This window comes from Ursus arctos, unplaced genomic scaffold, assembly GCF_023065955.2.
Source record: "Ursus arctos isolate Adak ecotype North America unplaced genomic scaffold, UrsArc2.0 scaffold_25, whole genome shotgun sequence".
Taxonomy (NCBI): Eukaryota; Metazoa; Chordata; class Mammalia; order Carnivora; family Ursidae; genus Ursus; species Ursus arctos.
The window spans coordinates 35,672,978-35,697,042 of record NW_026622930.1 but is presented as its reverse complement, the minus strand read 5'-3'; positions in this window follow the sequence as shown (position 1 = coordinate 35,697,042).

Here is a 24,065-nt window from a genome sequence, read left to right as displayed (position 1 = left end):
CGGAGCTTATCATGAATCTACTGGCGGGCTAGTCACATGATGAGACCAGAAGGCAGAGACTATCAAATGGTGGCTGACTGGTGAACTTAAGAAGGGTCAGATAATAAGCAGAAACATCATGAAACCAATTACCAACCAGCAGAGGAGGAAAAGACCTATCCTGATAAGACATCATCATAGAGGTGAACTAGCCCAGTGTGTGTGTGTTGGGGAAGTGGGGTTTGGGCTGAGAGGGAAGAAAGGTGAAAAAGCCTGAGGCAAGCGCCGCTCTCTGGAAAAACAAAATTACTCAGCTAGTGTAAACAGGGAACTCTGCTGTTATATTTCTTTGAGCCACATTTATCTACAATGGCAACACCCTCAGCAGTGACATTTTCTTGGGTCACAGTTTAAGGATTTTTTTTTTTTTTTAAAGAGAGAGAACGTAGAGGGAGAGAGAATTTCAAGCAGACTCCACGATGGGCACAGAAGCCGATGCAGGGCTCAATCCCACAACCCCAAGATCATGACCTAAGCTGAAACCAAGAGTCAGCACTTAACCGACTGCACCACCCAGGCGCCCCCCTTGGGTCACACTGTAAATACCACAGTTGCGTTTTCAGATGTGCGTCTGGGTTATAGGTTATTCACGGCTTTCCGTGTGATTAACGAGTATAACTATTGCTTGAGATTTAAAACGTGTAGGTATTCCAGTTTCCTACCTACCAGCGAGAGATCCTGGGTCATCGATGAATCAAGACAGGTAGAGCGGCCCTACGTCACTGATGGGGAGAGAGAAAGCTGGCTTCAAGTGCACTCTGCTTTGCACGGGATAAAACAAAAGAATGCACCACAAGCCACAATTTTGCTTTTAAAATAGTTAAATTACGCAATTAAATGAACTAAAGCTAAAATTGATTATATGCACATTGCTGATAACACAGACTCTGGAATCCAAGTTACCTGAGGTGGAATCCCAGCTCAGACAGTCAGGAGCTGGGGCAAATTATTCACTAGTCACAGCCTTGGTTTCCTGGCATGTAAATGGACAGACTAAGACTTCCTAACTCATAGGGTAGTCATCAGACTTACATGAGGTCGACCATTTACTACATGACACGTGTCTGCACATGTTCACTGCTCAGCAAACACTAGTTCTGACCATAATCATCCACTTTGTATTTTCATAGTTTTTATCCATCTAGAAACTTCCAAAAAGTTTTTTTTTCCTTGAAATTTTATTCCGGCGTGCCCCATTGTGATAGGAAGAAAACAAGAAGCAAGGAAACCAGGCATGCCTTTCAATCCACTTCCATGCTAAATTATAGACTGTGTGTGAAAGTATTCATTAGCAATAACAACAATTTGCATCTTACAATATCCATATAGTTCTAAAAGTGAAAAAATGGTCATTTGACTTAACATCATTTCAGAGCTTTATCTTCATTTCTAATTGACAATCCTTTAAAAGAGGCCCAAACTATTTTCGCTCTAAACTTAGCTATTTCTCTTCCTCTCTGTAACCTCCAGAATTGCACTGGAAACAAGGTCCTGATTTCTGTCCTAGCCCTGCCCTTAGTAATGGCCTAGACTTGATGTGGTAGATATCTGCTTCCCACGCACCCCTGCATTTCCTTGGAGGACCACACCCCTTACTTCGTGTGATCCTGGTGGACATGCTGCTTCTCTCTTTCCTCCCTACAGAGAGATGGGTACAGGACCCAAGGAGATCAACTGGGTCTTCCCCAAGATTTGTTCTGCAAATGCTGAGAGAAGGATACCTCTCTTCCACAGAACAAAACCACAGAAGGGATATAAATTGAGGCTACCTGGCACCATCTCCCTCCTCCTCCTCCATCTTGGAGGAATCCAGCACTGTAGAGGTAACTTTGGCAAATGCCAAGTTTTAACAACACAGCTGGAACTGCTGGATTCAGTTCTGTTCGAAGGTAGTTTCAATTATATGAGCCAGTAAATTCCCTTTTTTGTTTAAGCTACTTTGGAGTTGAATTTCTATAACTTATGCCCAAGAGAATCCTGACTTACAATACACAGGCAAGTCACTTAACCTCACCAAGCCTCAGTTTACTCTTAGACCCTGGATCCGGGGTTTTCTAGGAGTTGCACTAAAAGAAATCTTTAGATGAAATCTAATCTTAAACTGAAAGGCAATCATTTAAAGTGACCCTGCCGGGAATTCTTTTCTAATGTAATTCAACAAGTCTAATGTATTGTTGACTTTTATTTTTAAGACTCAAAGCAGATATTCTTAAGAATTATACTTTTAGAATTAAGGGTCCCTAGAATACGCCGACATGAGGAAAGACAGCGCAGTCATCTACCAAACATGAAAACGAGCTGTATTCTTCACAAACTGCTGCTGTTCAATAGGTTGTTTACTGTGTCGCTTAAAACACCAAGGCCAGGTTTCCGGAAATGCGGCCTATGGTTGAATGTTGCATCCAGGATTCTCATCTCTCCATCATAGAGAGAGAACATTGCTTTTAAGGTATCAATAGAGTAAAATCTATGAACGTAGGGTAAATTACTGCGAAAATGTTCTAAAAGGGCAAGACAACCAAAAAAGGGTGAAAACTTAAATCTGAGCATGCTGTTATCAAAACAAGACAAACCGGGTCGCCTGGGTGGCTGAGTCATTAAGCATCTGCCTTCAGCTCACTCCCGGGGTTCTGGGATCGAGCCCCGCATCAGGCTCCTCCACTGGGAGCCTTCTTCCTCTCCCACTCCCCCTGCTTGTGTTCCCTCTCTCGGGGGCTGTCTCTCTCTCTTTGTCAAATAAATAAATAAATAAATAAATAAATAAATAAATAAATAAAATCTTTAAAAACAAAACAAAATAAACCAATAAGGACAACATACACAATCTTGTTTAGGACTGGCAGTAGTATCTACAAACCTCTATATCAATTTAGTTCACTTTCATATTCACTATTTAATTGGAACCTTAACTCTGTAGATCATAGTGTTTCTTTTTTTCAGGATTTATTTATTGGGACACCTGGGTGGCTCAGTTGGTTAAGTGTCTGTCTTCAGCTCAGGTCATGATCCCAGTGTCCTGGGATCAAGTCCCATATCGGGCTCTTTGGTCAGCATGGAGCCTGCTTCTCCCTCTGCCCCTCGCCCCGCTTGTGCTCTCTCCCTCTCTCTCTCTCTCTGACAAATCAATCAATCAATCAATCTTTAAAAAAAAAGATTGATTTATTTGAGAGAGAGAGAGCGTGCGCAAGAGCGAGTAGGGGGAGGGCAGAGGGAAAGAGAGAGAATCTCCAGCAGATTCCCTGCTGAGCTGAGAGCCCAACGCGGAGTTCAATCTGATGACCCCTAAATCGTGACCTGAGCTGAAATCAAGAGTCCGACACTTAACTGACGGAGCCACCCATGTGCCCCTGGAGATACATAGTATTTCTAATTTATAAATAAAAAACGTGAGGATCAGAGAAGTCATCCAGTGTCACGCAGCTAGTAACTAGTAGAACCACAATTTGAACCCAGTTCTTCCAAGGCCAGACCTCTTTTTTTTTTTTAAGGTTTTATTTATTTGTGAGAAAGAGAGAGAGAGCATGAGCGGGGTGGGGGGTGGGGCAGAGGCAGAGGTAGAAGGAGACTCCATGCTGAGCAGGGAGCCTAGTGAAGGACTTGATCCCAGGACCGTGAGATCATGAGCTGAGCTTAAGGCAGATACTTAAACCACTGAGCCACCCAGACACCCCATGGGCCAGACATCTTTACACTGTACCAAGTTGTCTCTGTCTTTAAATCTTTGTTTGCTAACAATATGTCCAAGTAGTTGAAGATAAAGCTACTATTTTCCCCATCTCATAGAAGGAGAGACTAATAAGATACAGAAGTTAAATGTCTTATACAAGGTCATAAGGAAAAGAAAGTAGAAACAAGGGGCCAAGGATTCCATCCTCATCAACATGGTCTCCCATTCATTGAACACAATGAGCCAGAAACTATGGCAGACATTTTGTACGTGTTCTCCTCACAATAACGCATTGGTGTAAGAACTTTTGTCCCATTTTACAGGTGCAGAAACCAAGATACTGAAAGTTTAGTTTCTTTTCCAGCATTATGCATCTAGTAAGTGGCAGAAGCTGGGCAGGAGTTAAGACTAGAAGGCACTGAAATTCTAAACTATTTTACTTCCTGTCCCACTGGAAATCTACACAATCAGGTTTGTATATGGTGCTGTGTAGAATGTATAGAAAACCTGAAGGCTCTCCACTCATTTCCCTTGATATTTGTCTCTCTCCAAAATAACAAAGAACCCACATTTCGTCTTGGTGAGAAGCACACTTTGCTGGTAGAGTTGGGTTGCAGTATGGGTCCAAGTCAACTTTCTTTTTCAAAAGACATTTTGTTGTTGTTGAGAATTGAGGTTTAAAGAGCTTTGAAAACAAGGATAACGGCCATAGTCACCTCAAGTATTTGAAACTGTTTTGTTTGATGGCTCTTCTAAGTCAAGAAAGCTTATAGTCTCAGATTTGGAAGGTTAGTGACCCAGTTAAGAAACCAGTGGGCGCCTGGAACACAATACTTACGAAAAAGGAGTTTTGAAAAACAAGCATTGGAAGAGGTTCAGTCAAAGTACAAAATTCTAGCTGTCTTGACCTTTCGAGGAAAAAACCTTATAATGAACTACAAGTCGCTGGTTTCAGAGGCTGACTGTGACCAGTGCTCCACCCAAGAGAAATCCTCATCGCAATGGTCAGCACATTTCAGTAAGCCTTTCAAACACTTAATATAGGAGAACTTTCCTAACCAAATCTTCATTATTTTATTTAATCGTTCCCTCATGCATTCATTCCAAGCATTTAAGTACCTACCCTGTGCCCTGGGGAAATTCAAATCTGAGTAAGACATAAGTACTATCTCCCTGGTGTATTTATAAGATGTTATGATCAAGGGCTAATTGTTATGAAAGCCCAGAGCCCAGTGTAAAATCTTGTGACCAGGAGGGGAAAATAGAAAAAAATAAGGGAAAAAGAGGAGATGATATTTAAGCTGAACCTTGTGACACTCAGAACTCTCATTCACTCCTGGCTTGGCACCCTGTTTGTTTTTGTTTGTTTCAGGATATTCTTTACTATGGGCCGGGAACTATCCAAAGTGAGTCACATAGATTATCTTCATTTAATTAATAAGTGCTCAACCAATGTTAAATTCTTCCTTCCGGGGGCGCCTGGGTGGCTCAGTCATTTAAACATCTGCCTTCAGCTCAGGTCGTGATCCCAGGGACCTGGGACTGAGCCCTGCATTGGGCTCCCTGCTTCGTGGGGGAGTCTGCTTCTCCCTGTCCCTCTGCCCCCTCCCTCTCTTGTGCACACTCTCTTTCTCTCTCTCTCTCAAATAAAAATCTTGAAAAAAAAAATTCTTCCTTCCATCCCTTTTCATCTTCCCCATTACACCTCCAGAGTCAGGGTCAGAAATTAGGATATTCCCCTCCTCCTCTTAGAGCTGGGATATTGAGGAACAGGGCAGAACCCATGGTTCTCTCTCTTGAGTCACAGCAGCAGGAGCCTTACCAGGGACTTATGGGAACAAGTGTAAGCAAAGTAGGGGAATTGTCAGAATTCTGGGCAGGGATGCGCTTCACGTCAGCAAGCAGGGACTCGCAGCATGCCAAGAAAACTCTGGGGTCTTCTTTTGTCTCTGTCTCTTGCTGTCATTGTGCTCCAATTTTTTGGTCAAGCCAAAGTGGGGCTTTTTCTGAGGGCCAGGTCATGTGGTACAAAATGGCAGATGAAGCGCTCCCGTTTGCATTGTCTTGATTCCAGAGAGCAGCCAAGAGTTCAGTGGGGACCCCTGGAAGGGGGCCCTGGCCCAGCTTAGGTCAGGTACCCATGGTAGTCCAGTCAGCCGTGGTCAGGATATCAGTAATGTTGCACAAAATGAGTGTTGGGGGCTCTCTGCTGTTCCCATGTGTGCTGGGGAAGAGAAAGTAGGAAAGGAGCCATTGCCCCAAAATAACGTGCAATGATTGTCTACTTGCAACACCTTAATTTTTCTAACTAAATTTATAATAGTAGAATCGATGAACTAAGAGTATTAACATTTTTAAGTTCTTTTTTTTTTAAGATTTTATTTATTTGAGAGAGAGAGAGCATGTGCATGCCAGCATGCAGGGAGGGGCAGAGGGAGAAAATCAGAGTCCCACGTGGGGCTCGATCCCAAGACCCTGACATAATGACCTGAGTCAAAATCAAGAGTGGGAAGCTTAACCAACTGAGCCACCCAAGTGCCCCAAACGTTTTTAAGTTATTTTTAATTAAAAAAATTTTATTAAAGATTTTTTAATTTATTTTCCCCGAGAGAGAGAGAGAGAGAGAGAGAAAGAGGGAAAAATCATGAGCAGGGGGAGGGGTAGAGGGAGAAGCAGAGTCCCAGGCACCCCTCATTTTTAAGTTCTTGATTATTCTGCCACTTTGCCAACACGATTACTTCCTTTCTCATCTTGTCTAAATTTATAGGCCAAAATTTTGAAACTGATTCTCACTTTCATCTTTTTCAATCACAGAGCTAGAATAGCTAAAATATTTTCCACATATTTGATAGTCATTTATATTTATTTTTCTGCAAATTATCTATTGGTGTTCTTTGCTTCTATCATAGTTTTAGTGCTTTTGTGAGTTATTTACATGCATTTTTTAATATATTGATTTTACATAGAGAAGTATACCATAATTCCTTAGAGATTTCTTTCGTTGCTAACCAAAATTCTTTAAAAAGTCTTTCCCTTAAAAATTTCTCCTCCTGAAAACCTTTCAGACAAAAATACCCCTAAGATTCACCAGGGGTATTTATTGCAGAATTTTAATAACAAAGAGTAGAAACAACCTAAGTATGTATCAGTTGAGGGATAGTAAAATTATGGCATATTCATTCCATGGAATATTATATAGCCATTAAATAAGAGAGAGACGTATATATATTTACATGGAGAGGTGTCTATGATATTAAGTGAAAAAAAGCAAGAATTACAGAATCCTATGTAAAACAGTACCTTGTTTATATCAGGAAAAACATGATGTATGAGATATATAGCTATCCAGAGAAGGTAAATATCCAGAAAAAGTCTGGAAGGATATACTTGGAATCGTGAATGCTGAATTCCTTTGGGCATGGGTTGGAGTTAATGATTAAATTACATATTTAGATATTGTTTTAATTTTTTAAAAATATTTATTTATTTATTTTTAGAGAGAGAGCACAAGTGGGAGGGGCAGAGGGAGAAGGAGACAGAATCTCAAGCAGGCACCATGCTCAGTACGGAGCCAGATGGGGGGCTCAGTCTCACAACCCTGAGATCATGACCTGAGCTGAAACCAAGAGTCAGACACTTAATGGACTGCACCACTCAGTTTTAATTTTTCATAAGGAATATTTATTACCTTTAAACTTTATTTCACGGGGTGCCCAGGTGGCTCAGTCCGTTAAGTGTCTGACTTTGGCTCAGGTCATGAACTCAGATCCCGAGATCGAGCCCCAGGTCAGGGTCCCTGCTCAGCAGGGAGTCTGCTTGCCTCTCCCTCTGCCCCTTCCCCCCTCTTCAAAAAAATAAATTAATTAAATCTTTTTTTTTAATCTTATTTCACGAAACATCTTATACTTACAAACCACCAGAATGAATAATATAACATAACCACGTACCTACCACATAGTTCTAGAAATAAATACCAGCACAGTGGAAGCCGCTTGTGTAACTTTTCCATCATATCCCTTCTGCCTCAGAGGTTACTATGCCCCTAAATCAGGTGCTTTTTATTCCCATAATGTCATACTTTTGTAGATCTTCCTAAATAGCATGTAATATTTTTTACACATTTTAGGATTGTAAATAATTTGTATTATGGATATAATTGACATTATGTATATAATTGATATGTTATCTTCTGTAACTAATTTTTTCACTCAACATGATATGCTTTTATTTTTTTAAGATTGTATTTATTTATTTATTTGAGAGAGAGAAAGAGAGAAATCATGAGCAGGGGGGAGGGGCAGAGGGAGAAGCAGACTCCCCGCTGAGTAGGGAGCTTGATGCGGGGCTCGAACCCGGGACCCCAGGATCATGACCTGAGCCGAAGGCAGATGCTTAACCAACTGAGCCTCCCAAGCCCATGATGTGCTTTTAATTTAACCATGTTAATACAGATACTTTAGATCATTCCCTTTCGCTGCTATATAGTATTCGATTTATAAATGTTCCGCATTTGTTCATGTTGCTTTGTGATGGTTGGTTTCCAGCATTTTGCTTTGAACAGTGGTGCTGTGAACATTCCTAGTCCCATCTCCACGTGTATGGTGTCTCAAGTTCACGTGTGTATCTAGCAGTGGAATCAGGTCGTAGGGTGTGTGCTTCCTCAACCTCACGAGATAGGGACAGATTGCTTTCCTTAATGATTGTACCAATGTACAGACCCACCAGCACATATCAGAGATTCTGTTGTGCTAAAAACTCCTTACTCACTCAGAGAGCAGACATTTATCTCTATATATTATCTTCTCATTTTTGTTTTATTTGCCTCTTACAGTACACTCTTTAATTGAGCTTGAATTAATTTTGCTATAAGGTGTGAAATGGGAACCTAAATTGACTTTTTTTTTTAACAAATAACCGATTTTCCCACCGTTGTTCATTGACAAGGCAAGTCCTTTTTCATTATACTTTTAAATCTTTGTCTTATTTATTCTCATCTGATGATTCATCTGGTTGAATTTCAGTATCATTTTTGTAGAGTATCCTAAATAACCTATTGAGATTTTATTGTAATTGCATTAGGCCCATGAATTATTTGGGTCTAAAACTCGCATTCAACAGCTCGTACCTCTACTCTCAAACTGAAATAACTGAACTCCTCGCTGCATAAAATTGAGTACCTTTAGCCTGCTACTAAAATCCCCTATTATTTGTACCTGTTTTCATCTTTCAGGCTCATCACTTCCAGCAGGCCAGTGTTTTCCTCGTCCACTAAGCTTTCCTTATTTATTTTTTTCCTACAAACTTTGCTCATGAAGTTCCCTCCAGTCAAGAATGCCAACCCTTTCTTCCGTTCCCTTCGTTTTGTTTATTTAAACCTTTTCCTTCCTTCAAGGGCCAGCTGGGGTCCTAGCTAGGGGTAGAGTCCTAGTCAGCCGTTAGCCCACTATCTTGCATTGCTATTCAATCTTCTGACATGCCTGTATTTAATCTCTCCAATTCTGTGATTGAGTGAACTAAAATAAGACAATGGAGACAAGACGAGCTTGCTTGGAGCTGCTGGTACGAAAATCAGCAGCCACTTTAGGCATTCCACTTCTAACATCTGTAACCTCGAAGTGGAGAAAAGAGCAGGATAAATGGAAGAGAGAAGCTGAAGCTGGTGCCTCAACATCCCACCATGCCCTCATAGGACCAGAAAACAGTAGTGAAGCCAGATAACAGAGAAATCCAGCATCTGCAGCAGCAAAACGCTTTGCATTTGAATAGTACTTTAGGGCTTGCTAATTTGCACACATATCATCTCATTTAACCCTTGCAAAACTTTGAAGTCGGTCACGTATCTCCATTTTACCAGAGAGGTCCCTGAGGATTAGAGGTTAAAAGTCACACAGCTAGTGGATTAAGAAGTTGTGGTCCATATATACAATGGAATATTACTCAGCTATCAGAAAGAACGAGTTCTCAACATTTGCTACAACATGGACAGCACTGGAGGAGATAATGCTAAGTGAAATAAGTCAAGCAGAGAAAGACAACTATCATATGATTTCTCTCATCTATGGAACATAAGAACTAGGATGATCAGTAGGGGAAGAAAGGGATAAAGAAGGGGGGGGTAATCAGAAGGGGGAATGAAACATGAGAGACTATGGACTATGAGAAACAAACTGAGGACTTCAGAGGGGAGGGGGGTGGGGGAGTGGGATAGACCGGTGATGGGTAGTAAGGAGGGCACGTATTGCATGGTGCACTGGGTGTTATACACAACTAATGAATCATCGAGCCTTACATCGGAAACCGGGGATGTACTGTATGGTGACTAACATAATATAATAAAAAATCATTAAAAAAAAATAATAAAAAAATAAATCTAAATAAAAAAAAAAAAGTCACACAGCTAGGAATTGGCCGTGGCAGTTCTGTAACTCCAACCTTATGAATGACCCCAATTCATCACTCAAACTCACAGTTGCTTCCATGTTAACTTCAAAAGTTTTTAATTTTATTTTTGTGGCAAAAAAAAATCCCACATAATATGAAATGTCCCTCAACCATTTTTAAGTGTTCAGTTAATAATGTTAACTATATACATTTGTTTCTTTACAGATTTTATTTATTTATTTGACAGAGAGAGACAGCCAGCGAGAGAGGGAACACAAGCAGGGGGAGTGGGAGAGGAAGAAGCAGGCTCCTAGCGGAGCAGGGAGCCCGATGCGGGACTCGATCCCAGGACCCTGGAATCATGCCCTGAGCCGAAGGCAGACACTTAACGACTGAGCCACCCAGGCGCCCCAATAACGTTAACTATATTGACATCGTTCTATGTTGGCTCTCAAGAATTTTTTCATCTTGGAAAACTGCAATTCTATAGATATGAACAACTGTTCCCCATTTCTCCCTTCCCCCAGCCCCTGGCAACCGCCTTGCTACTTTCTGTTTCCATGATACCGATCACTCTAGGTATCTCAGATAAGTGGAATCGTACAGTATTTGTCCTTCTGTGACTGGCTTAGTTCACTCAGGTTCATCCATATGGTAGCACGTGTCAGAATTTCCTCTTTTTTAAGGCGGAATAATAGTCCTCTCTCTCTCTCTCTCTCTCTCTCTATATATATATACCACACTTTCCTTATCTGTTCATTTGTCAATGGACACTTGGGCTGCTTCTACCTCTTGGCAATTGTGTAATGTTGCAATGAACATGGATGTGCAAATATCTCTGAGATCCTGCTTTTGATTCTTTTGCATATATACCCAGAATGGGATGGATGGATCATATGATAATTCTGCATTCAATTTTTTGAGGAACTGTGTTAACTTTTAAACAGATATCCCCATTCTCAAAGACTCGACTGTATTATGTTAAGAAGAGCATATCACCTTCCCTCTAATTAAATTGAAAACAGCAATCATGCTTTTCTATAACCATTAAAATATGTTTAAACTTCTTACTTAAGATGTATCATTTATAACTTGGGCAACTGTAGATGCTTCCGTTTCCTCCCAGTCTCAGTTAACACGCTCTTCTTCACTTTTACCGCCACCCCACCCCCCACCCCCTATATTAGGGGCACTAGATGAGAAGATTCATGATGAAATTCTACACCTCAAGTAACTAGCACAGTGGCTGGCATATAATAAGCATTCAAAAAATGGTTAAATGAATTACTGAGTGGGGGTGCCTGGGTGGCTCAGCCTTCGGCTGGGGTCATGATCTCAGGGTCCTGGGATCCAGCCTCACATTAAGCTTCCCGCTTGGCTGGGAGCCTACTTCTCCCGCTCCCTCTGCCCTTCCTGCTAGCGCTCTTTCAAATAAATAAATAAAATCTTTAAAAAAATCTCTATCTGACAAATAAATAAATAAAATTCAAAAAAAAGAGTTATGAGTGCATGAATAAAAACCTATGTTGCTGGGTATGGTCAAAAAAATTGAACTTATCCCCCAAAATGGGTGTTGTCGTTGGTAAGAGAGAATAGTTCAGCACTTCTTGTTCTAGCAAGCAAGAAGTAAAACGCATATGGCAAAGAGACATTCAAGGGCAAAATTTTACCAGAATGAGGAATTTATCTCTAGGATAAATTCAGACTAAAGCTCTGATGGTAACACAGGATCATACCAACCATGAGGATTTGGAGAGCTTGGGAAACCCTTGGAATTCTAAGAAGGTCCTGCTGGATTAATAGCACAGAGCTCTAGGTAGAAAAAGCCAAGAGAGGGTGCTAATAGTGCAGGACTGTATTTCTCTTCCCTTCTGCCAGACGGCATGGACCGTGGTTAGAGAGCATTGGCAGCAAAAGCATTGTCACACCAAGTGGAAGATTTCCTGCTGGCCAGCTTGCTGTGTATTAGGCTGACTGATGCCCTGTAATGAGGACAGGGGTGTGGGAGCAAAGAGAGGATTAAACAAACTGAGGGCAGTTATTGTCTCATAAAGAGAGCAAGCACTCCTGCTGACGGCTGCTGGCCACACATCTTTGGACTTGATATACACCGTATGAAAGGGACTGGAGGAAATGGGATTACAGTGTATCAGCAAAACTTAAAGCTAGACCTAACAAAAATTGCATGCATTTTTAAAGGATAGAAGCCCTAGAACAAATCATTCAGTAGAAATTTATGCTCTGCACATGTCTGAGGAACGAATGAATTGTAGCTCTCTTCCATTCAAATGAGGAGATGGAATTCAAGCGAAAAGTATCTTCTAATAGGCATGTTCCCCCAAAGAGATAAAAGACGAGGTAAGGTTGCTTGGTGATTATATGAAATCTTTTCCCATTCTCTTAGTCATGAATTTATTATTGTTTTGAAGATTTTATTTATTTGTTTAAGAGAGAGAGAAAACAGAGAGAGAGAACAAGCTGGGGCAGCAGCAGAGGGAAAGGGAGAAGCAGACTCCCCTGTCTAGCTGGGAGCCCGATGCGGGGCGTGGGGCTTGGATCCCAGAACCCGGGATCATGACCTGAGCCAAAGGCGGACTTTAACTGACTGAGCCACCCAGGCGGCCCTCTTAGTCGTGAATTTAAATTCACACTAGCAGAGCAATATAGTAAACAGTGGGATTTTTAAAATATATTGCTTAATAGAGAAGACAGCATGGTTTAATTGGAAAATGCTAAACAAAGGTCAAAAGACTTGAGTTCTTACACTAGTATTGCTTTGAACACGTTGGCTTTTCAGAAAATTATCAGTTTTCATTGCCTATACTTCCAAAAGAATGATACAAAGCTGAGCATGTTACTCCCCAACATAAAATTCTTCATGGGTACCTGTCACCTGGAGGCAAATTCAGAACACTTCTGCCTGGTAAATTCATTATCTCACTCCGATTTACCCAAATAGCTTAACTTCTATCATTTGCCCCTCAATCCATGTCAAGCAGTACTGAACAATACGTTAATTTCCTCAAGATAAACTACACTCGTTCATGCTTTCTCTGCTTAAACACTCTTCTCCCTTGTTTTATTTGGCTTCTATTCAACACGCCTGGGTGCCACTACTCTGACTTTCCTCTTGACCCTTGTTTATACCGCCATAATGACCATTGTATTGTAATCTATAACTTGCATGCCTGCCTTCCCATTATACTCTTCCCCCACGACCATAAAAGTGATACCTTTTTAACATATAAATTTAAACAAAGTGTAGAAAGTAAAATGCCCCTTCAAAACCCACTCCCAAAGGCAGTTCTTATTAACTCGGAGCAGGAAACCATAAGTTTCCTTTGAATTTTCAGAACATAGCAGTGCCTGGTACATAAGAGGCCTCCATAAACAGAGCTAAACGGGGGCACCTGGGTGGCTCAGTCAGTTGAGCTTCCAACTCTTGGTTTGGGCTCAGGTCACGATCTCATGGGTCGTGGAAGTGAGCCCTGCCTGGGGCTCCATGGTCAGTGGGAGTCTCCTTGAAGATTCTCTCTCCCTCTGTCCCTCCCCCTGCACCCACGTACTCTCTTTCTAAAACAAAAACAAAAACAAAAAAACTCGGGGTGCCTGGGAGGCTCGGGTGGTTGGGCCTCCAACTCTTGGTTTCAGCTCAGGTCATGGTCTCAGGGTTGCGGGATGGAGCCTGTGTTGGGCTCCATGCTCTGTGGGGAGTCTGCTTAAGATTCTTTCTCCCTGGGGCGCCTGGGTGGCACAGCGGTTAAACGTCTGCCTTCAGCTCAGGGCGTGATCCCGGCGTTGTGAAATCGAGCCCCACATCAGGCTCCTCCGCTATGAGCCTGCTTCTTCCTCTCCCACTCCCCCTGCTTGTGTTCCCTCTCTCGCTGGCTGTCTCTATCTCTGTTGAATAAATAAATAAAAAATCTTTAAAAAAAAAAAAAAAGATTCTTTCTCCCTCTCCCAATGCCCCTCTCCCCCTTGCCCTCTCTAAAATAAATAAATACATCTTTAAATAATAAAATAAATAAATCTTTAAAAAAAATAAATAAACAGAGCTAAACGAGTGAATCTATCAAACGAGGATGACTTAACTGGCTGCTGGCTGTACCGCCAGCTGTATGCTATGATGATGGAGTCATGCAGGATAATGACAGTGAAAGTTCTCTGAACACTGGAAAGCATCATGCGAGTACACTAATGACCCTGGACTTCACTTTACCTGGCTTCTTGGTTTCAAAGATGCTGATGCTGATGATAAAAAAAAAATAATAATAATAATAGCTAACACTCGTTGAGCACTTTTCATGTCTGAAGCACTGTCCTAAGTGCTTTACCTGTATTAACTCATTTAATTATTATAAGAACCTAAAAGGTGAGGACTATTAATTGCCCCATTTTTTTTCAGATGAGGAAGTCAAGGTACAGAAAGCTATGTAACTTCCCCTCCAACCCACGGAGGTAATGAGTAATACAGCCAGGACTGACCCCAGAGAATCTCAAGTCTGGATCCGCACTCAGCCCCATGGCTTGGCTGCCTCCTACATACAAGCCCGAGGTCCTAACAGGAGCCAGTTACTTCCCATTCTCACACTGCTTCTGAATCTAGTTTTAGAGTCAAAAGCACCTCTCCCTCTGTCATCCTTTGTTTCCTCACATGTAAAATGGGTATCGTAATAGCCCCTGTCTCACAAAGTTATTTGTGAGGAATACCTCCAACTCTGCCCCAGGTAGCCAAGCCAGGAAGGGGGTCAAACCTAGAGCCCACACCTGGAGCCTGGAGCCAGGATCACACTGCAGCAGAGCAGCGGGAAAGGAAAACGGAAAGACCACCTCGGTGCGACGAGCAGCAACCGTCAGCTAGGAGGAGCTCAGTGCCATGGACAGGTGCGTTTGCTGGCAGGTGCCGAGAACTAGCCACTAACGCGGGCCTTTCGGCCAAAGACTCGGTAGCCAAGTAAGCAGGCTCCCGGGAAGAGAAAGAGCATTCACAAGACGGGACCCTCACTTGTTAGTAATTCGGTTCTTTGGCTTCGGTCCATACTAATGGCAGTGACGGCTGATGGCTACCCACACCCGATAGACCAGAACTGGAAGCGGAACTCTACAGCACGTGACAGCAGGGGTACGTGTGTTACGTACCGTGGAAGCAGGGAGAAAACTGCCCTGGCAGGTGCTTACAGATGGTGCTTGGATCTGGAACAGCCTTCGAGGCTTGTGGAAAACTCAATCCAACTTCCAAAGGAATTGCCAGGCGGAGTGCTATGGCTCCATCCAGGAGCCGAGGGCCGGTGCGCTCACACGAGGCTCAGGACCCTGTGGGAGTCGTAGCTACCGAGGGCCTCCAGGGAGAGAGCACCTGGTTAAACCCCCTGCTGGGATCTCATTCAACTCCTGGGCCAAGCGACATTATTTGTCAACCCCTAGGGAAATATGGAGCCTTTATTCTGTCCTAGAGAAGAGAAATGAAGGCACAGATGGCAACTTCATATATACAGTCTAGTTTCTTCAGCGAGGAAGTTACTGGAACCAAAAAGAGAGAGAGACTCAAATTAATGCAGCATTGCCCCTAGGCTAGGTACTACAGACAGAAGGTAGGAAACCGACAAATCTGCCCTTAACTAGAAATGAATGGCTACAAAGTAACCAGGAAGTTTTTCCAAGGCAGTCTTGCAAATGCTCTGAATGTCAGAGCAAGGAGTGAGCCTTTAGAAGGAAGAGCTCCTGACCACACACACTGCAGGGGGAGTCAACGGGGGGGGGGGGGGGGGCTTGAGGTGGCACTGAGGAACACTTCTTCAGACTAATAATATTAACAACTTCGGCCATAGTGATATTGAGTCTAGAAAACAGCGCAGGGAAACACTGTCCTCAGAATTAAAACAGTGAGAAATCGAGGCATCATAGATGCAACGAGCCATCTGCAGAGGTAAATCACCCCAAGAAATGTTTCCTGAATGTGTTCGCAGAGGAACTTGGGAAGACCTGAGTCCCGTGCTCATGACTAAAATTAACCACGTATTTTATGCCTCCGCGCCTTTGCACATGTTGTTCCTTCTGCCCATTTTATCGTCTGTTGCTCTTTTCTCCCCTTTCTCCAGCCTATCGGGTAAACTATTTTTCTTTCAAAACACATTCCAGGCATCGTCTTCTCCTAACCTGTGCCTGAGAACAGAATGAATCGTTCCCACCTCCCCCCTACTTTTGCACTCTGTACATCTTTTTATTATTAGTTGAAACTCCGTCTCCCCTGGCGCATGGCAGCCTCTCTGAGCACAGAGACCAGACCTCCTTCCCCAGCATCATTCACGACAGTGCCCAGCCCAACAGATATTTAGCTCAGCTGATCTGCTGAGTGGACCAGAAGAGGGGAGGAAGGATATGTCTCTTCTAGAAATGATGCAACGGGATCTTCGGGGTGCGGTTGGGAGGTGGGTGGTTTGCCAGAATGACATGATTGAATATTGTCGTAGGTTTAGGGGCCATATCAGAATCTACATGAACCATGAAATTTTTATGTTTGTTGGAAGAGAATTCAGAGGCATCTGCCTGGCTCAGTCAAAGGAGCGTGTGGTTCTTGATCTCGGGGTTCTAAGTTTGAGCCCCAAGCAGGGTATAGAGATTACTTAAAATAAAATCTTTAAAAAAGGGGGGGGGGGGAACTCTAGCTTTTTTTTTTTTTAATGAGAAAAGCGGTTTAGTAGGGAGACAAATATGTAAACAAAAATATCCAAGTTACTATAAAAGTACACACCAGATTACGAGCTAGTATAAAGAGAAGGGAGGATTAACTCCCGAGATGGAGATCAGAAAAAGTTTGGCAGAGGAGGAAATGATTGAGCTGGGTCATAAGGACAAATAGGCGTTTGTCAAACAAACGACCAGGCAGAGGGAACAACCCTACCCAAGCATGAAAAGAGTATAACATTATAAATATTACTTTGTGCTTACTCTACTCCCAGACACTGTCCTTTTTTTTTTTTTAAGATTTTATTTATTTATTTGAGAGAGAGAAAGAGAAAGCATAAGTGGGGGGAGGGGCAGGGGGGAAGCCAACTCCCCACTGAGCAGAACCTTGAGATCCTGACCTGAGCAAAAGGCAGGTAACAGCAGAGGTACTAAGACACCCAGGCACCCCAACTCCCAGACATTCTTCTCAGAGCTTTTACATATACCAGCTCGTGTAGTATTGCCAACCATCTTAAAAAGTTTGTACAGTGTTATCCTTTAGATTCCACTGCTTTTAACAGAGACTTGAAGTAACAGTAGCTAAGCAATAGAGCAATTTCTTTCTTTCTCCACAAAACCTCAGGGTCCCAGACTCCTTTAAGCCAACTAGACTAGAGCTAGTCACAGCCTTTATCCTCACAGTCCAAGATGTTGGGTAGAGCTCCAGCCATCACATCCACACTCCAGACAGCAGGAGAGGGGGCACAGGGAACTCAACAGTGGTCATTTTATGCAAATTCTTAGAAGTTTCCACATATATCCCATTGCCCCAACATAGTCTTATAACCACAAACACTTGTAAAATATTCTGGGAAATAGTTTTTATTCTGGATATTACATCCCCATTTATGATTTGGAGTTTGATAACTATGGAAAGGAAGAACAGGTAATGGGAGACAGGAGTTTCTGCACCTGCTCTTATCACCAGTTTTCAGACAGTGACACCAATGCAAAGGGGGCTGCATTTTTCATGATGCATCAAGGATTTCAAGCAGGTTTTGTTCTTTTGTTTTGGGGTGCACGTGCATGTGTGTGTGTTCTGCTTACGCATGCAACGTAAAGTGGGAAGAGTGAAGGATGATGGGCTACAAAGTTAGATAGTTTTAATTCTGACACTTGACATGATTGAAAAGATAATGGGGGTGTAATGCACAAAACCCAGGCGGCACTGAAGAGCAGAAGACATAATGTATGAGCAATCTCAAAGCTGGATAATTGAGTTGGTTTGTGGATCTGAGAGAGGAATTAGTAAAATGGGTCAGTAATTGAAGAGCAAATTGATTCAATATGACATTGCTGACTGCAGTGGCAGAAGATTGTATAAAATTTGCCAAAAGGGCAACAAATATCATCTGACACATTTTTCAATTTCTCCTCTTAAATTTGTTAAACGTCTCCCTCTCCTCTAAACACCCAATAAAGGTAGAATAGTTTGCATTTAATGCATGCTGATGAAAAAAGTAAAACGTTGCGGGCTAATTATTGCCTCCCAAATATCTTACTTTTATTTGATCGATGTTCAAATGAGAAATATTTTGAAGAAATCATCCACGTGACTGAAGTCAAGTAGTCCCTATAGGAGACACTGTTGGCCACCTTCTCAACAACTACTCATTCACTCTAACCTACTTTTTGGATCTTTCCCTGGACCCGTGTGCTTCAGAAGCGTATGTGCCATCCCCAGCCCCACAGGCAGCGAAGCATGATTGCGCCCGTTGGTGGTGATCCCATTTCTCCTGCTAGCGACTGTTTTAGGCATATGGGCGCATCATGAAATTCCGGCCGGTAACACGTGATGTGTGGCTTCTCAGAAAGTGCGTGTTTGCGGGTATGTGTGTGATCATTAATAAAAAGGACCACAGACAAAGAAACACTCTCTTTTCCCTTGGACATAGTTGAGTGTGACGTGATCATTTACTGATTATAGGAATCTTGTGAACTTGAGGCTGACAAGATGAAGATTGGCAGAGCAGAAGAATGGAAAGAATTTGCATTCTTGCTAACAACCAACCTTGGAAACGCTCCACTTCTGAACTTATGTGAGGTAATAGGTTCCTTACATGGTTCGTTTGACTTGAGCTGTTATTTGCAGCCAGGGTATCCTGATATTCCACCGCAAGGTATGTCTATAATAAATATCAAAGAACAAAAACAGCAGTCGCCTATCCGATCTCCCCAGCCTAGGTCTTCTCTAGAAGAAATCCCTTTCAACTTGTTTAGCTTTTTTGGCAGACAATGTACTTACATGCTTCTAAATAATGTGCTCATGGCGCTATTTTCTTGACTTACCCACAAAAAGAGTGTTGACTTTCTACCATGGGAGAGGAAAGCCAAACATTTGCACACCTCTTCCACTTCTCTTCCCTGCTCCCAGTAGTTTTACAACTTTTGCTTAAATCAATATTGTGCTTACCTCATTACGACTACATAAATATTTTTCACCAGTGAAGGGTTAAGTAGTGTACTGATTGCATTTCTTTTCTTACACGTTTTTTTACCCCCACCCTTGTTTGTATACACGGCTTTCTGAGTGCCTATTAGTTCTTTTTTTTTTTTTTTAGATTTTATTTATTTATTTGACAGAGAGAGACAGCCAGCGAGAGAGTGGGAGGAATGGGAGAGGAAGAAGCAGGCTCCCAATGGAGGAGCCTGACGTGGGGCTCGATCCCAGAACGCCGGAATCACGCCCTGAGCCGAAGGCAGACGCTTAATGACTGAGCCACCCAGGAGCCCCTGAGTGCCTATTAGTTCTTAAACTCTCCAGCAGACGTGTAATATCCTTTGAAAGTGATTTTTTCTTTCCCATTAAAATTTCTTTTCTACTCTTTCTCTCCTCCCTCCCTCTCTCATTCTGCCTTCCTCTTTAACTTCTAAATTTACGTCCTTTCCCTTCTCCCCCTGTACCAGGCAACCATTCTATGGTCACTAATACATACAACTTTGTATGTTCTGGCAAAATGTGAAGTTCTTTGTCTATTTTCAATTTATATAAATCCTTTCCCTACACATGCATTGTTTCCTATTTTCTCGGGGTACTATCTTTTTGGGGTCAAGCCATATGGCCAAATGTACATCTAGGCTGTGTCTTGTAAATACCAGAATACTTCACTGTGTAAATGCAACACATCTTTACCTCTCCTGTGTCTCAGGGTTGGCTGTCCAGGTTGTCTCCAACTCCATGACATCACGAATAACGCCCAATAATGGGCCTACATGAAAATATCTTTGAGCTATTATACCAAGCAACCAGGCAGTACAACTGCTACGTCAGAGTACGTCAACACAGATGTGTCTGCTCCCCAGAAGAGCTGCCTCTGGGCCTATGCACATGTCGGTTCCTAGATGCCCACATGCCTCCAACACTTGGTATCATTTAATTTTCTCATTTTGTAGTTCTAAAAGGTATAAAGTGATTAAGTCTTCATTTCCCTAATTACTAAGGAGCTTGGCCACCTTTTCAAGTTCTTCCGAAATTTGCCTTTTCATAGTCTTTTTTTTAAATTTAAATTCAACTAGCCAATACATAGTACATCATTAGGTTCAGATGTAGTATTCAACAATTCGTCAGTTGTGTATCGCCTTTTCATAGTCTTTGCTCGTTTTTCCATTGGAATTGTTTTCCATTATGGATTTGCAGTTCCTTCCATAGTCTAATTTAACCACTTGCTGATTTATTTTCTCACACTCTGTTGTTTATCTATAGTTTTGGGGGGACCAGAAATGCTTAATTTTGATACGAGATTTCTTTTGTTTTTCTTTATACTTCATACTTTTGAAGTTTAAGGAGTCATTTGCTACTTGTAGGTCACAGAGATATTTGCCCATACTTCCTTGTATTAAATTTGTAGTTTTCATCCTCTATTATCTAAGTCTACCATTTAAAGAATCTAGTTTCATTTTTCTCCACCTAGTGAGCTAGTATCCCCAATACCATCTAATAAAAAACTCTCCCCGGGGCGCCTGGGTGGCTCAGTTGTTAAGTGTCTGCCTTCGACTCAGGGCGTGATCCTGGCGTTATGGGATCGAGCCCCACATTAGGCTCCTCCGCTATGAGCCTGCTTCTTCCTCTCCCACTCCCCCTGCTTGTGTTCCCTCTCTCGCTGGCTGTCTCTATCTCTGTCAAATAAATAAATAAATTCTTTAAAAAAAAAAAAACTCTCCCTTTTACATTTTGATACTTTTATAAGATGTTAAGTCTCTATATATCCATGCTCTCTGGGCTCTATTCATTGAATTGTTCTAAGGCCACATCACAGTTTTTACTATGATTTTGTGGAATCTGATAGTCTGAATGTTTGGTAGGGAAAATTTCCCTTTTCTAAGTGTACTGTTATTTGTGGACCTTATTCTTTCATACAATTAAAAAAAATTTTTTTTATTATTTATTTGAGAGACAGAGACCGAGATAATGAGACAGAGCACAAGCAGGGAGGAGAGGGAGAAGCAGGCTCCCCCCTGAGCAGGCAGCCCAATGCGGGGTTGATCCCAAGACCCTGGGATCATGACCTGAGCCGAAGGCAGACAGTTAACTGACTGAACCGCCCAGCACCCCAATTTTTTTTAAGTAGGCTCCACGCCCGGCATGGAGCCCAACTCAGGGCTTGAACTCATGACCCTGAGATCAAGACCTGAGCTGAGACCAAGAATCTGATGCTTAATCGACTGAGCCACCCAGGCGCTCCGTCCATACAAATTTTAAAGTAAGTTTGGGTTCTTCAAAAAGTCCGACTGGAATTTGGTTGAGGTTACATTGATTTTTCAGATTAAATTCAGAATAGTCCTTTTATTATAATACTGTAATCTCATTGGAAGCAAGGTTTTTTAGAACATCTTCTATGTCTTTTAAAAAATACATTTTATTTATTTAATTTAGAGATAGAGATTGAGAGAGTGAGAGCAGGGGGAGGGGCAAAGGGAAAGGGACAAGCCGACTCCAGCTGAGTGCAGAACCCTACTCAGGTCTCGATCCCACAAAACTGAGATCATGACCTAAGCTGAAATCAAGAGTCTGGACACTTAACTGACTGAGCCACCTAGGTGCCCCACATCTTCTGTCTTTATCAGAATCTTAAAGTTTCTCCAAATAGATCTTGAGTATTCTTGTTAATTCCTTGATACTTTTTAAGTTTCCTGCTATTGTAAAATGATATTCTTGAGATTTTCATAGGCTGACCTTGTTCTGGCAGCTTTGCTGAATCTCTTAATAGTTCAAAGAGAATTGAAAAGGTAAGTCTAGGTATATATCTAGGTATGTATCATTTGCATATTGGATTTTCTAGATATATATATATCATTTGCAAAGGAGTTTTTCCCCCCCTCTCTTCCAATCCTTACAGGTTATCATACTTTTTCTTTCCTTATGGTATTGGCCAGAATTCATACTATTGTGATAAGCTTCCTCATTGAATCTTGGTCTTAAAGGAATGTATTTAATCCAACGTTTCTCTAAAAAGAAAAATGTGTACTTTAGATTTTGATATATTAACTTTAACCAAGTTAAAAAATTATTTTATTGATAGCATGATATTTATATTTTTCACAAATAGGTGTGAAACCATACTGTGTTTCTATCAATTATGATAATCACAATTTTTTCCCATTTTGTCCGTTACTGTGATAGATTTTTTTTAAAGATTTTACTTATTTGAGAGAGAGCATGCAAGAGCACAAGCAGGGGGAGGGGCAGAGGGAGAGGGAGAAGTAGGCTTCCCTCTGAGGCGGGACTCCATCCAAGGACCTCGAGATCATGACCTGAGCTGAAGGCAGATGCTTAACCAACTGAGCCACCCAGGCGCCCCTGTGATAGATTTTCTGATGTTGAGTCATCCTGATATAAACCTCAATTGGTCGTATTTTTTTAAAAATACACCATTGGATTTGGTTAGCTATTTTTAACGGTGGACCTCACTTTTTTCTTCATTTTCATCTGATTCTGGAATGAAGGTTATATTAAACTTAAATTCCATTTTGTCAAGGGGCGCCTGGGTGGCTCAGTTGTTTAAGCATCTGCCTTCAGCTCGGGTCATGATCCCAGAGTCCTGGGATGGAGCCCCATGTCAGGCTGCCTGCTCAGCAGGGAGTCTGCTTCTTCCTCTGCCCCTGCCCCCACTCATGCTCTCTCTCTCAAAAAAAATAAATAAAATCTTTTTTAAAAAATTCCAATTCCACCCTGGTTTTTTGTTCATATTTGTCTGGCATATATATATATTTGGTAATAATTTCATTTGGGTAAAATTCACATGCCATTCATTTATTTAAAGTGTACGATACAAAAAAATACAATGGTTTTTATTAGATTCAGAGTTGTGCAACTATAATCACCATCCATTTGCATCACCTCCCCCCTCAAATCATCCACCAACCCTCCCATTTTCCTCCCACCTCCCAGCCCTCGGTAACCACTAATAAATGTTCTTTTGTTGTTGTTCCTCTTCTTTATAGACTTAACTATTCTGGACGTTTGATGTACGTGGGATCATACTATGTGGTCTTTTGTGGCTATTTTTACTGAGCATGTTTTCGGGTTTCACCTGAGTTGTAGCTTTTCTTACGGCTGAATACTATTCCCCCGTACGGATGGACCATAATTTAGCCCTCCAACGTCAGATGGTTATTTGGATTGTTTCCACCTTTCGGCTATTATGAGTAATGCTATCATGAGCGCTCATATACAAGTTTTTACGTGGACTTACGCTTTCAATTCTCTTCAGCATGTACCTACTTTGGAACTGCTGGGTCAAATAGCAACTGTTAGGAATTGCCAGACTGTAGCTATACTCTTTTACATTCCTAACAGCAGAGCAGTGGATGAAATTTTCAATTTCTCCACGACCTCACCAACGTTGTTCTGATTCTAGCCGTCCCAGTGGGTAGGAAGTGGTATCTCATTGTGGTTTGGGTTTGCGTTTTCTTGATGACTGATAACGTTAAGCATCTTTTTGTGCATCTTTACTAACCGTTTCTGTATCTTCTTTGGAGAAATGTCTATTCAGATCCTTGACCATTTCAAAAAAAGCTATTATCGAGCGGTAACATTTTAAAAATAGGTTTTGAATGCAAGTTCTTATCTGATATATTATTTGCAAATATTTTCTCCCATTCTGTGGGTTGATATACCTTTCCTCACCCTTTAATTTTTTTTAACCTGTCTCTAAGTGAATTTGTTTATTTTTAATCGTTTAAAAACTTGTTTTTAAATGATTTTTAATACGAGGGTCTCTTTTAATTGGTGAGTTCAAGGCACTTATTCCGT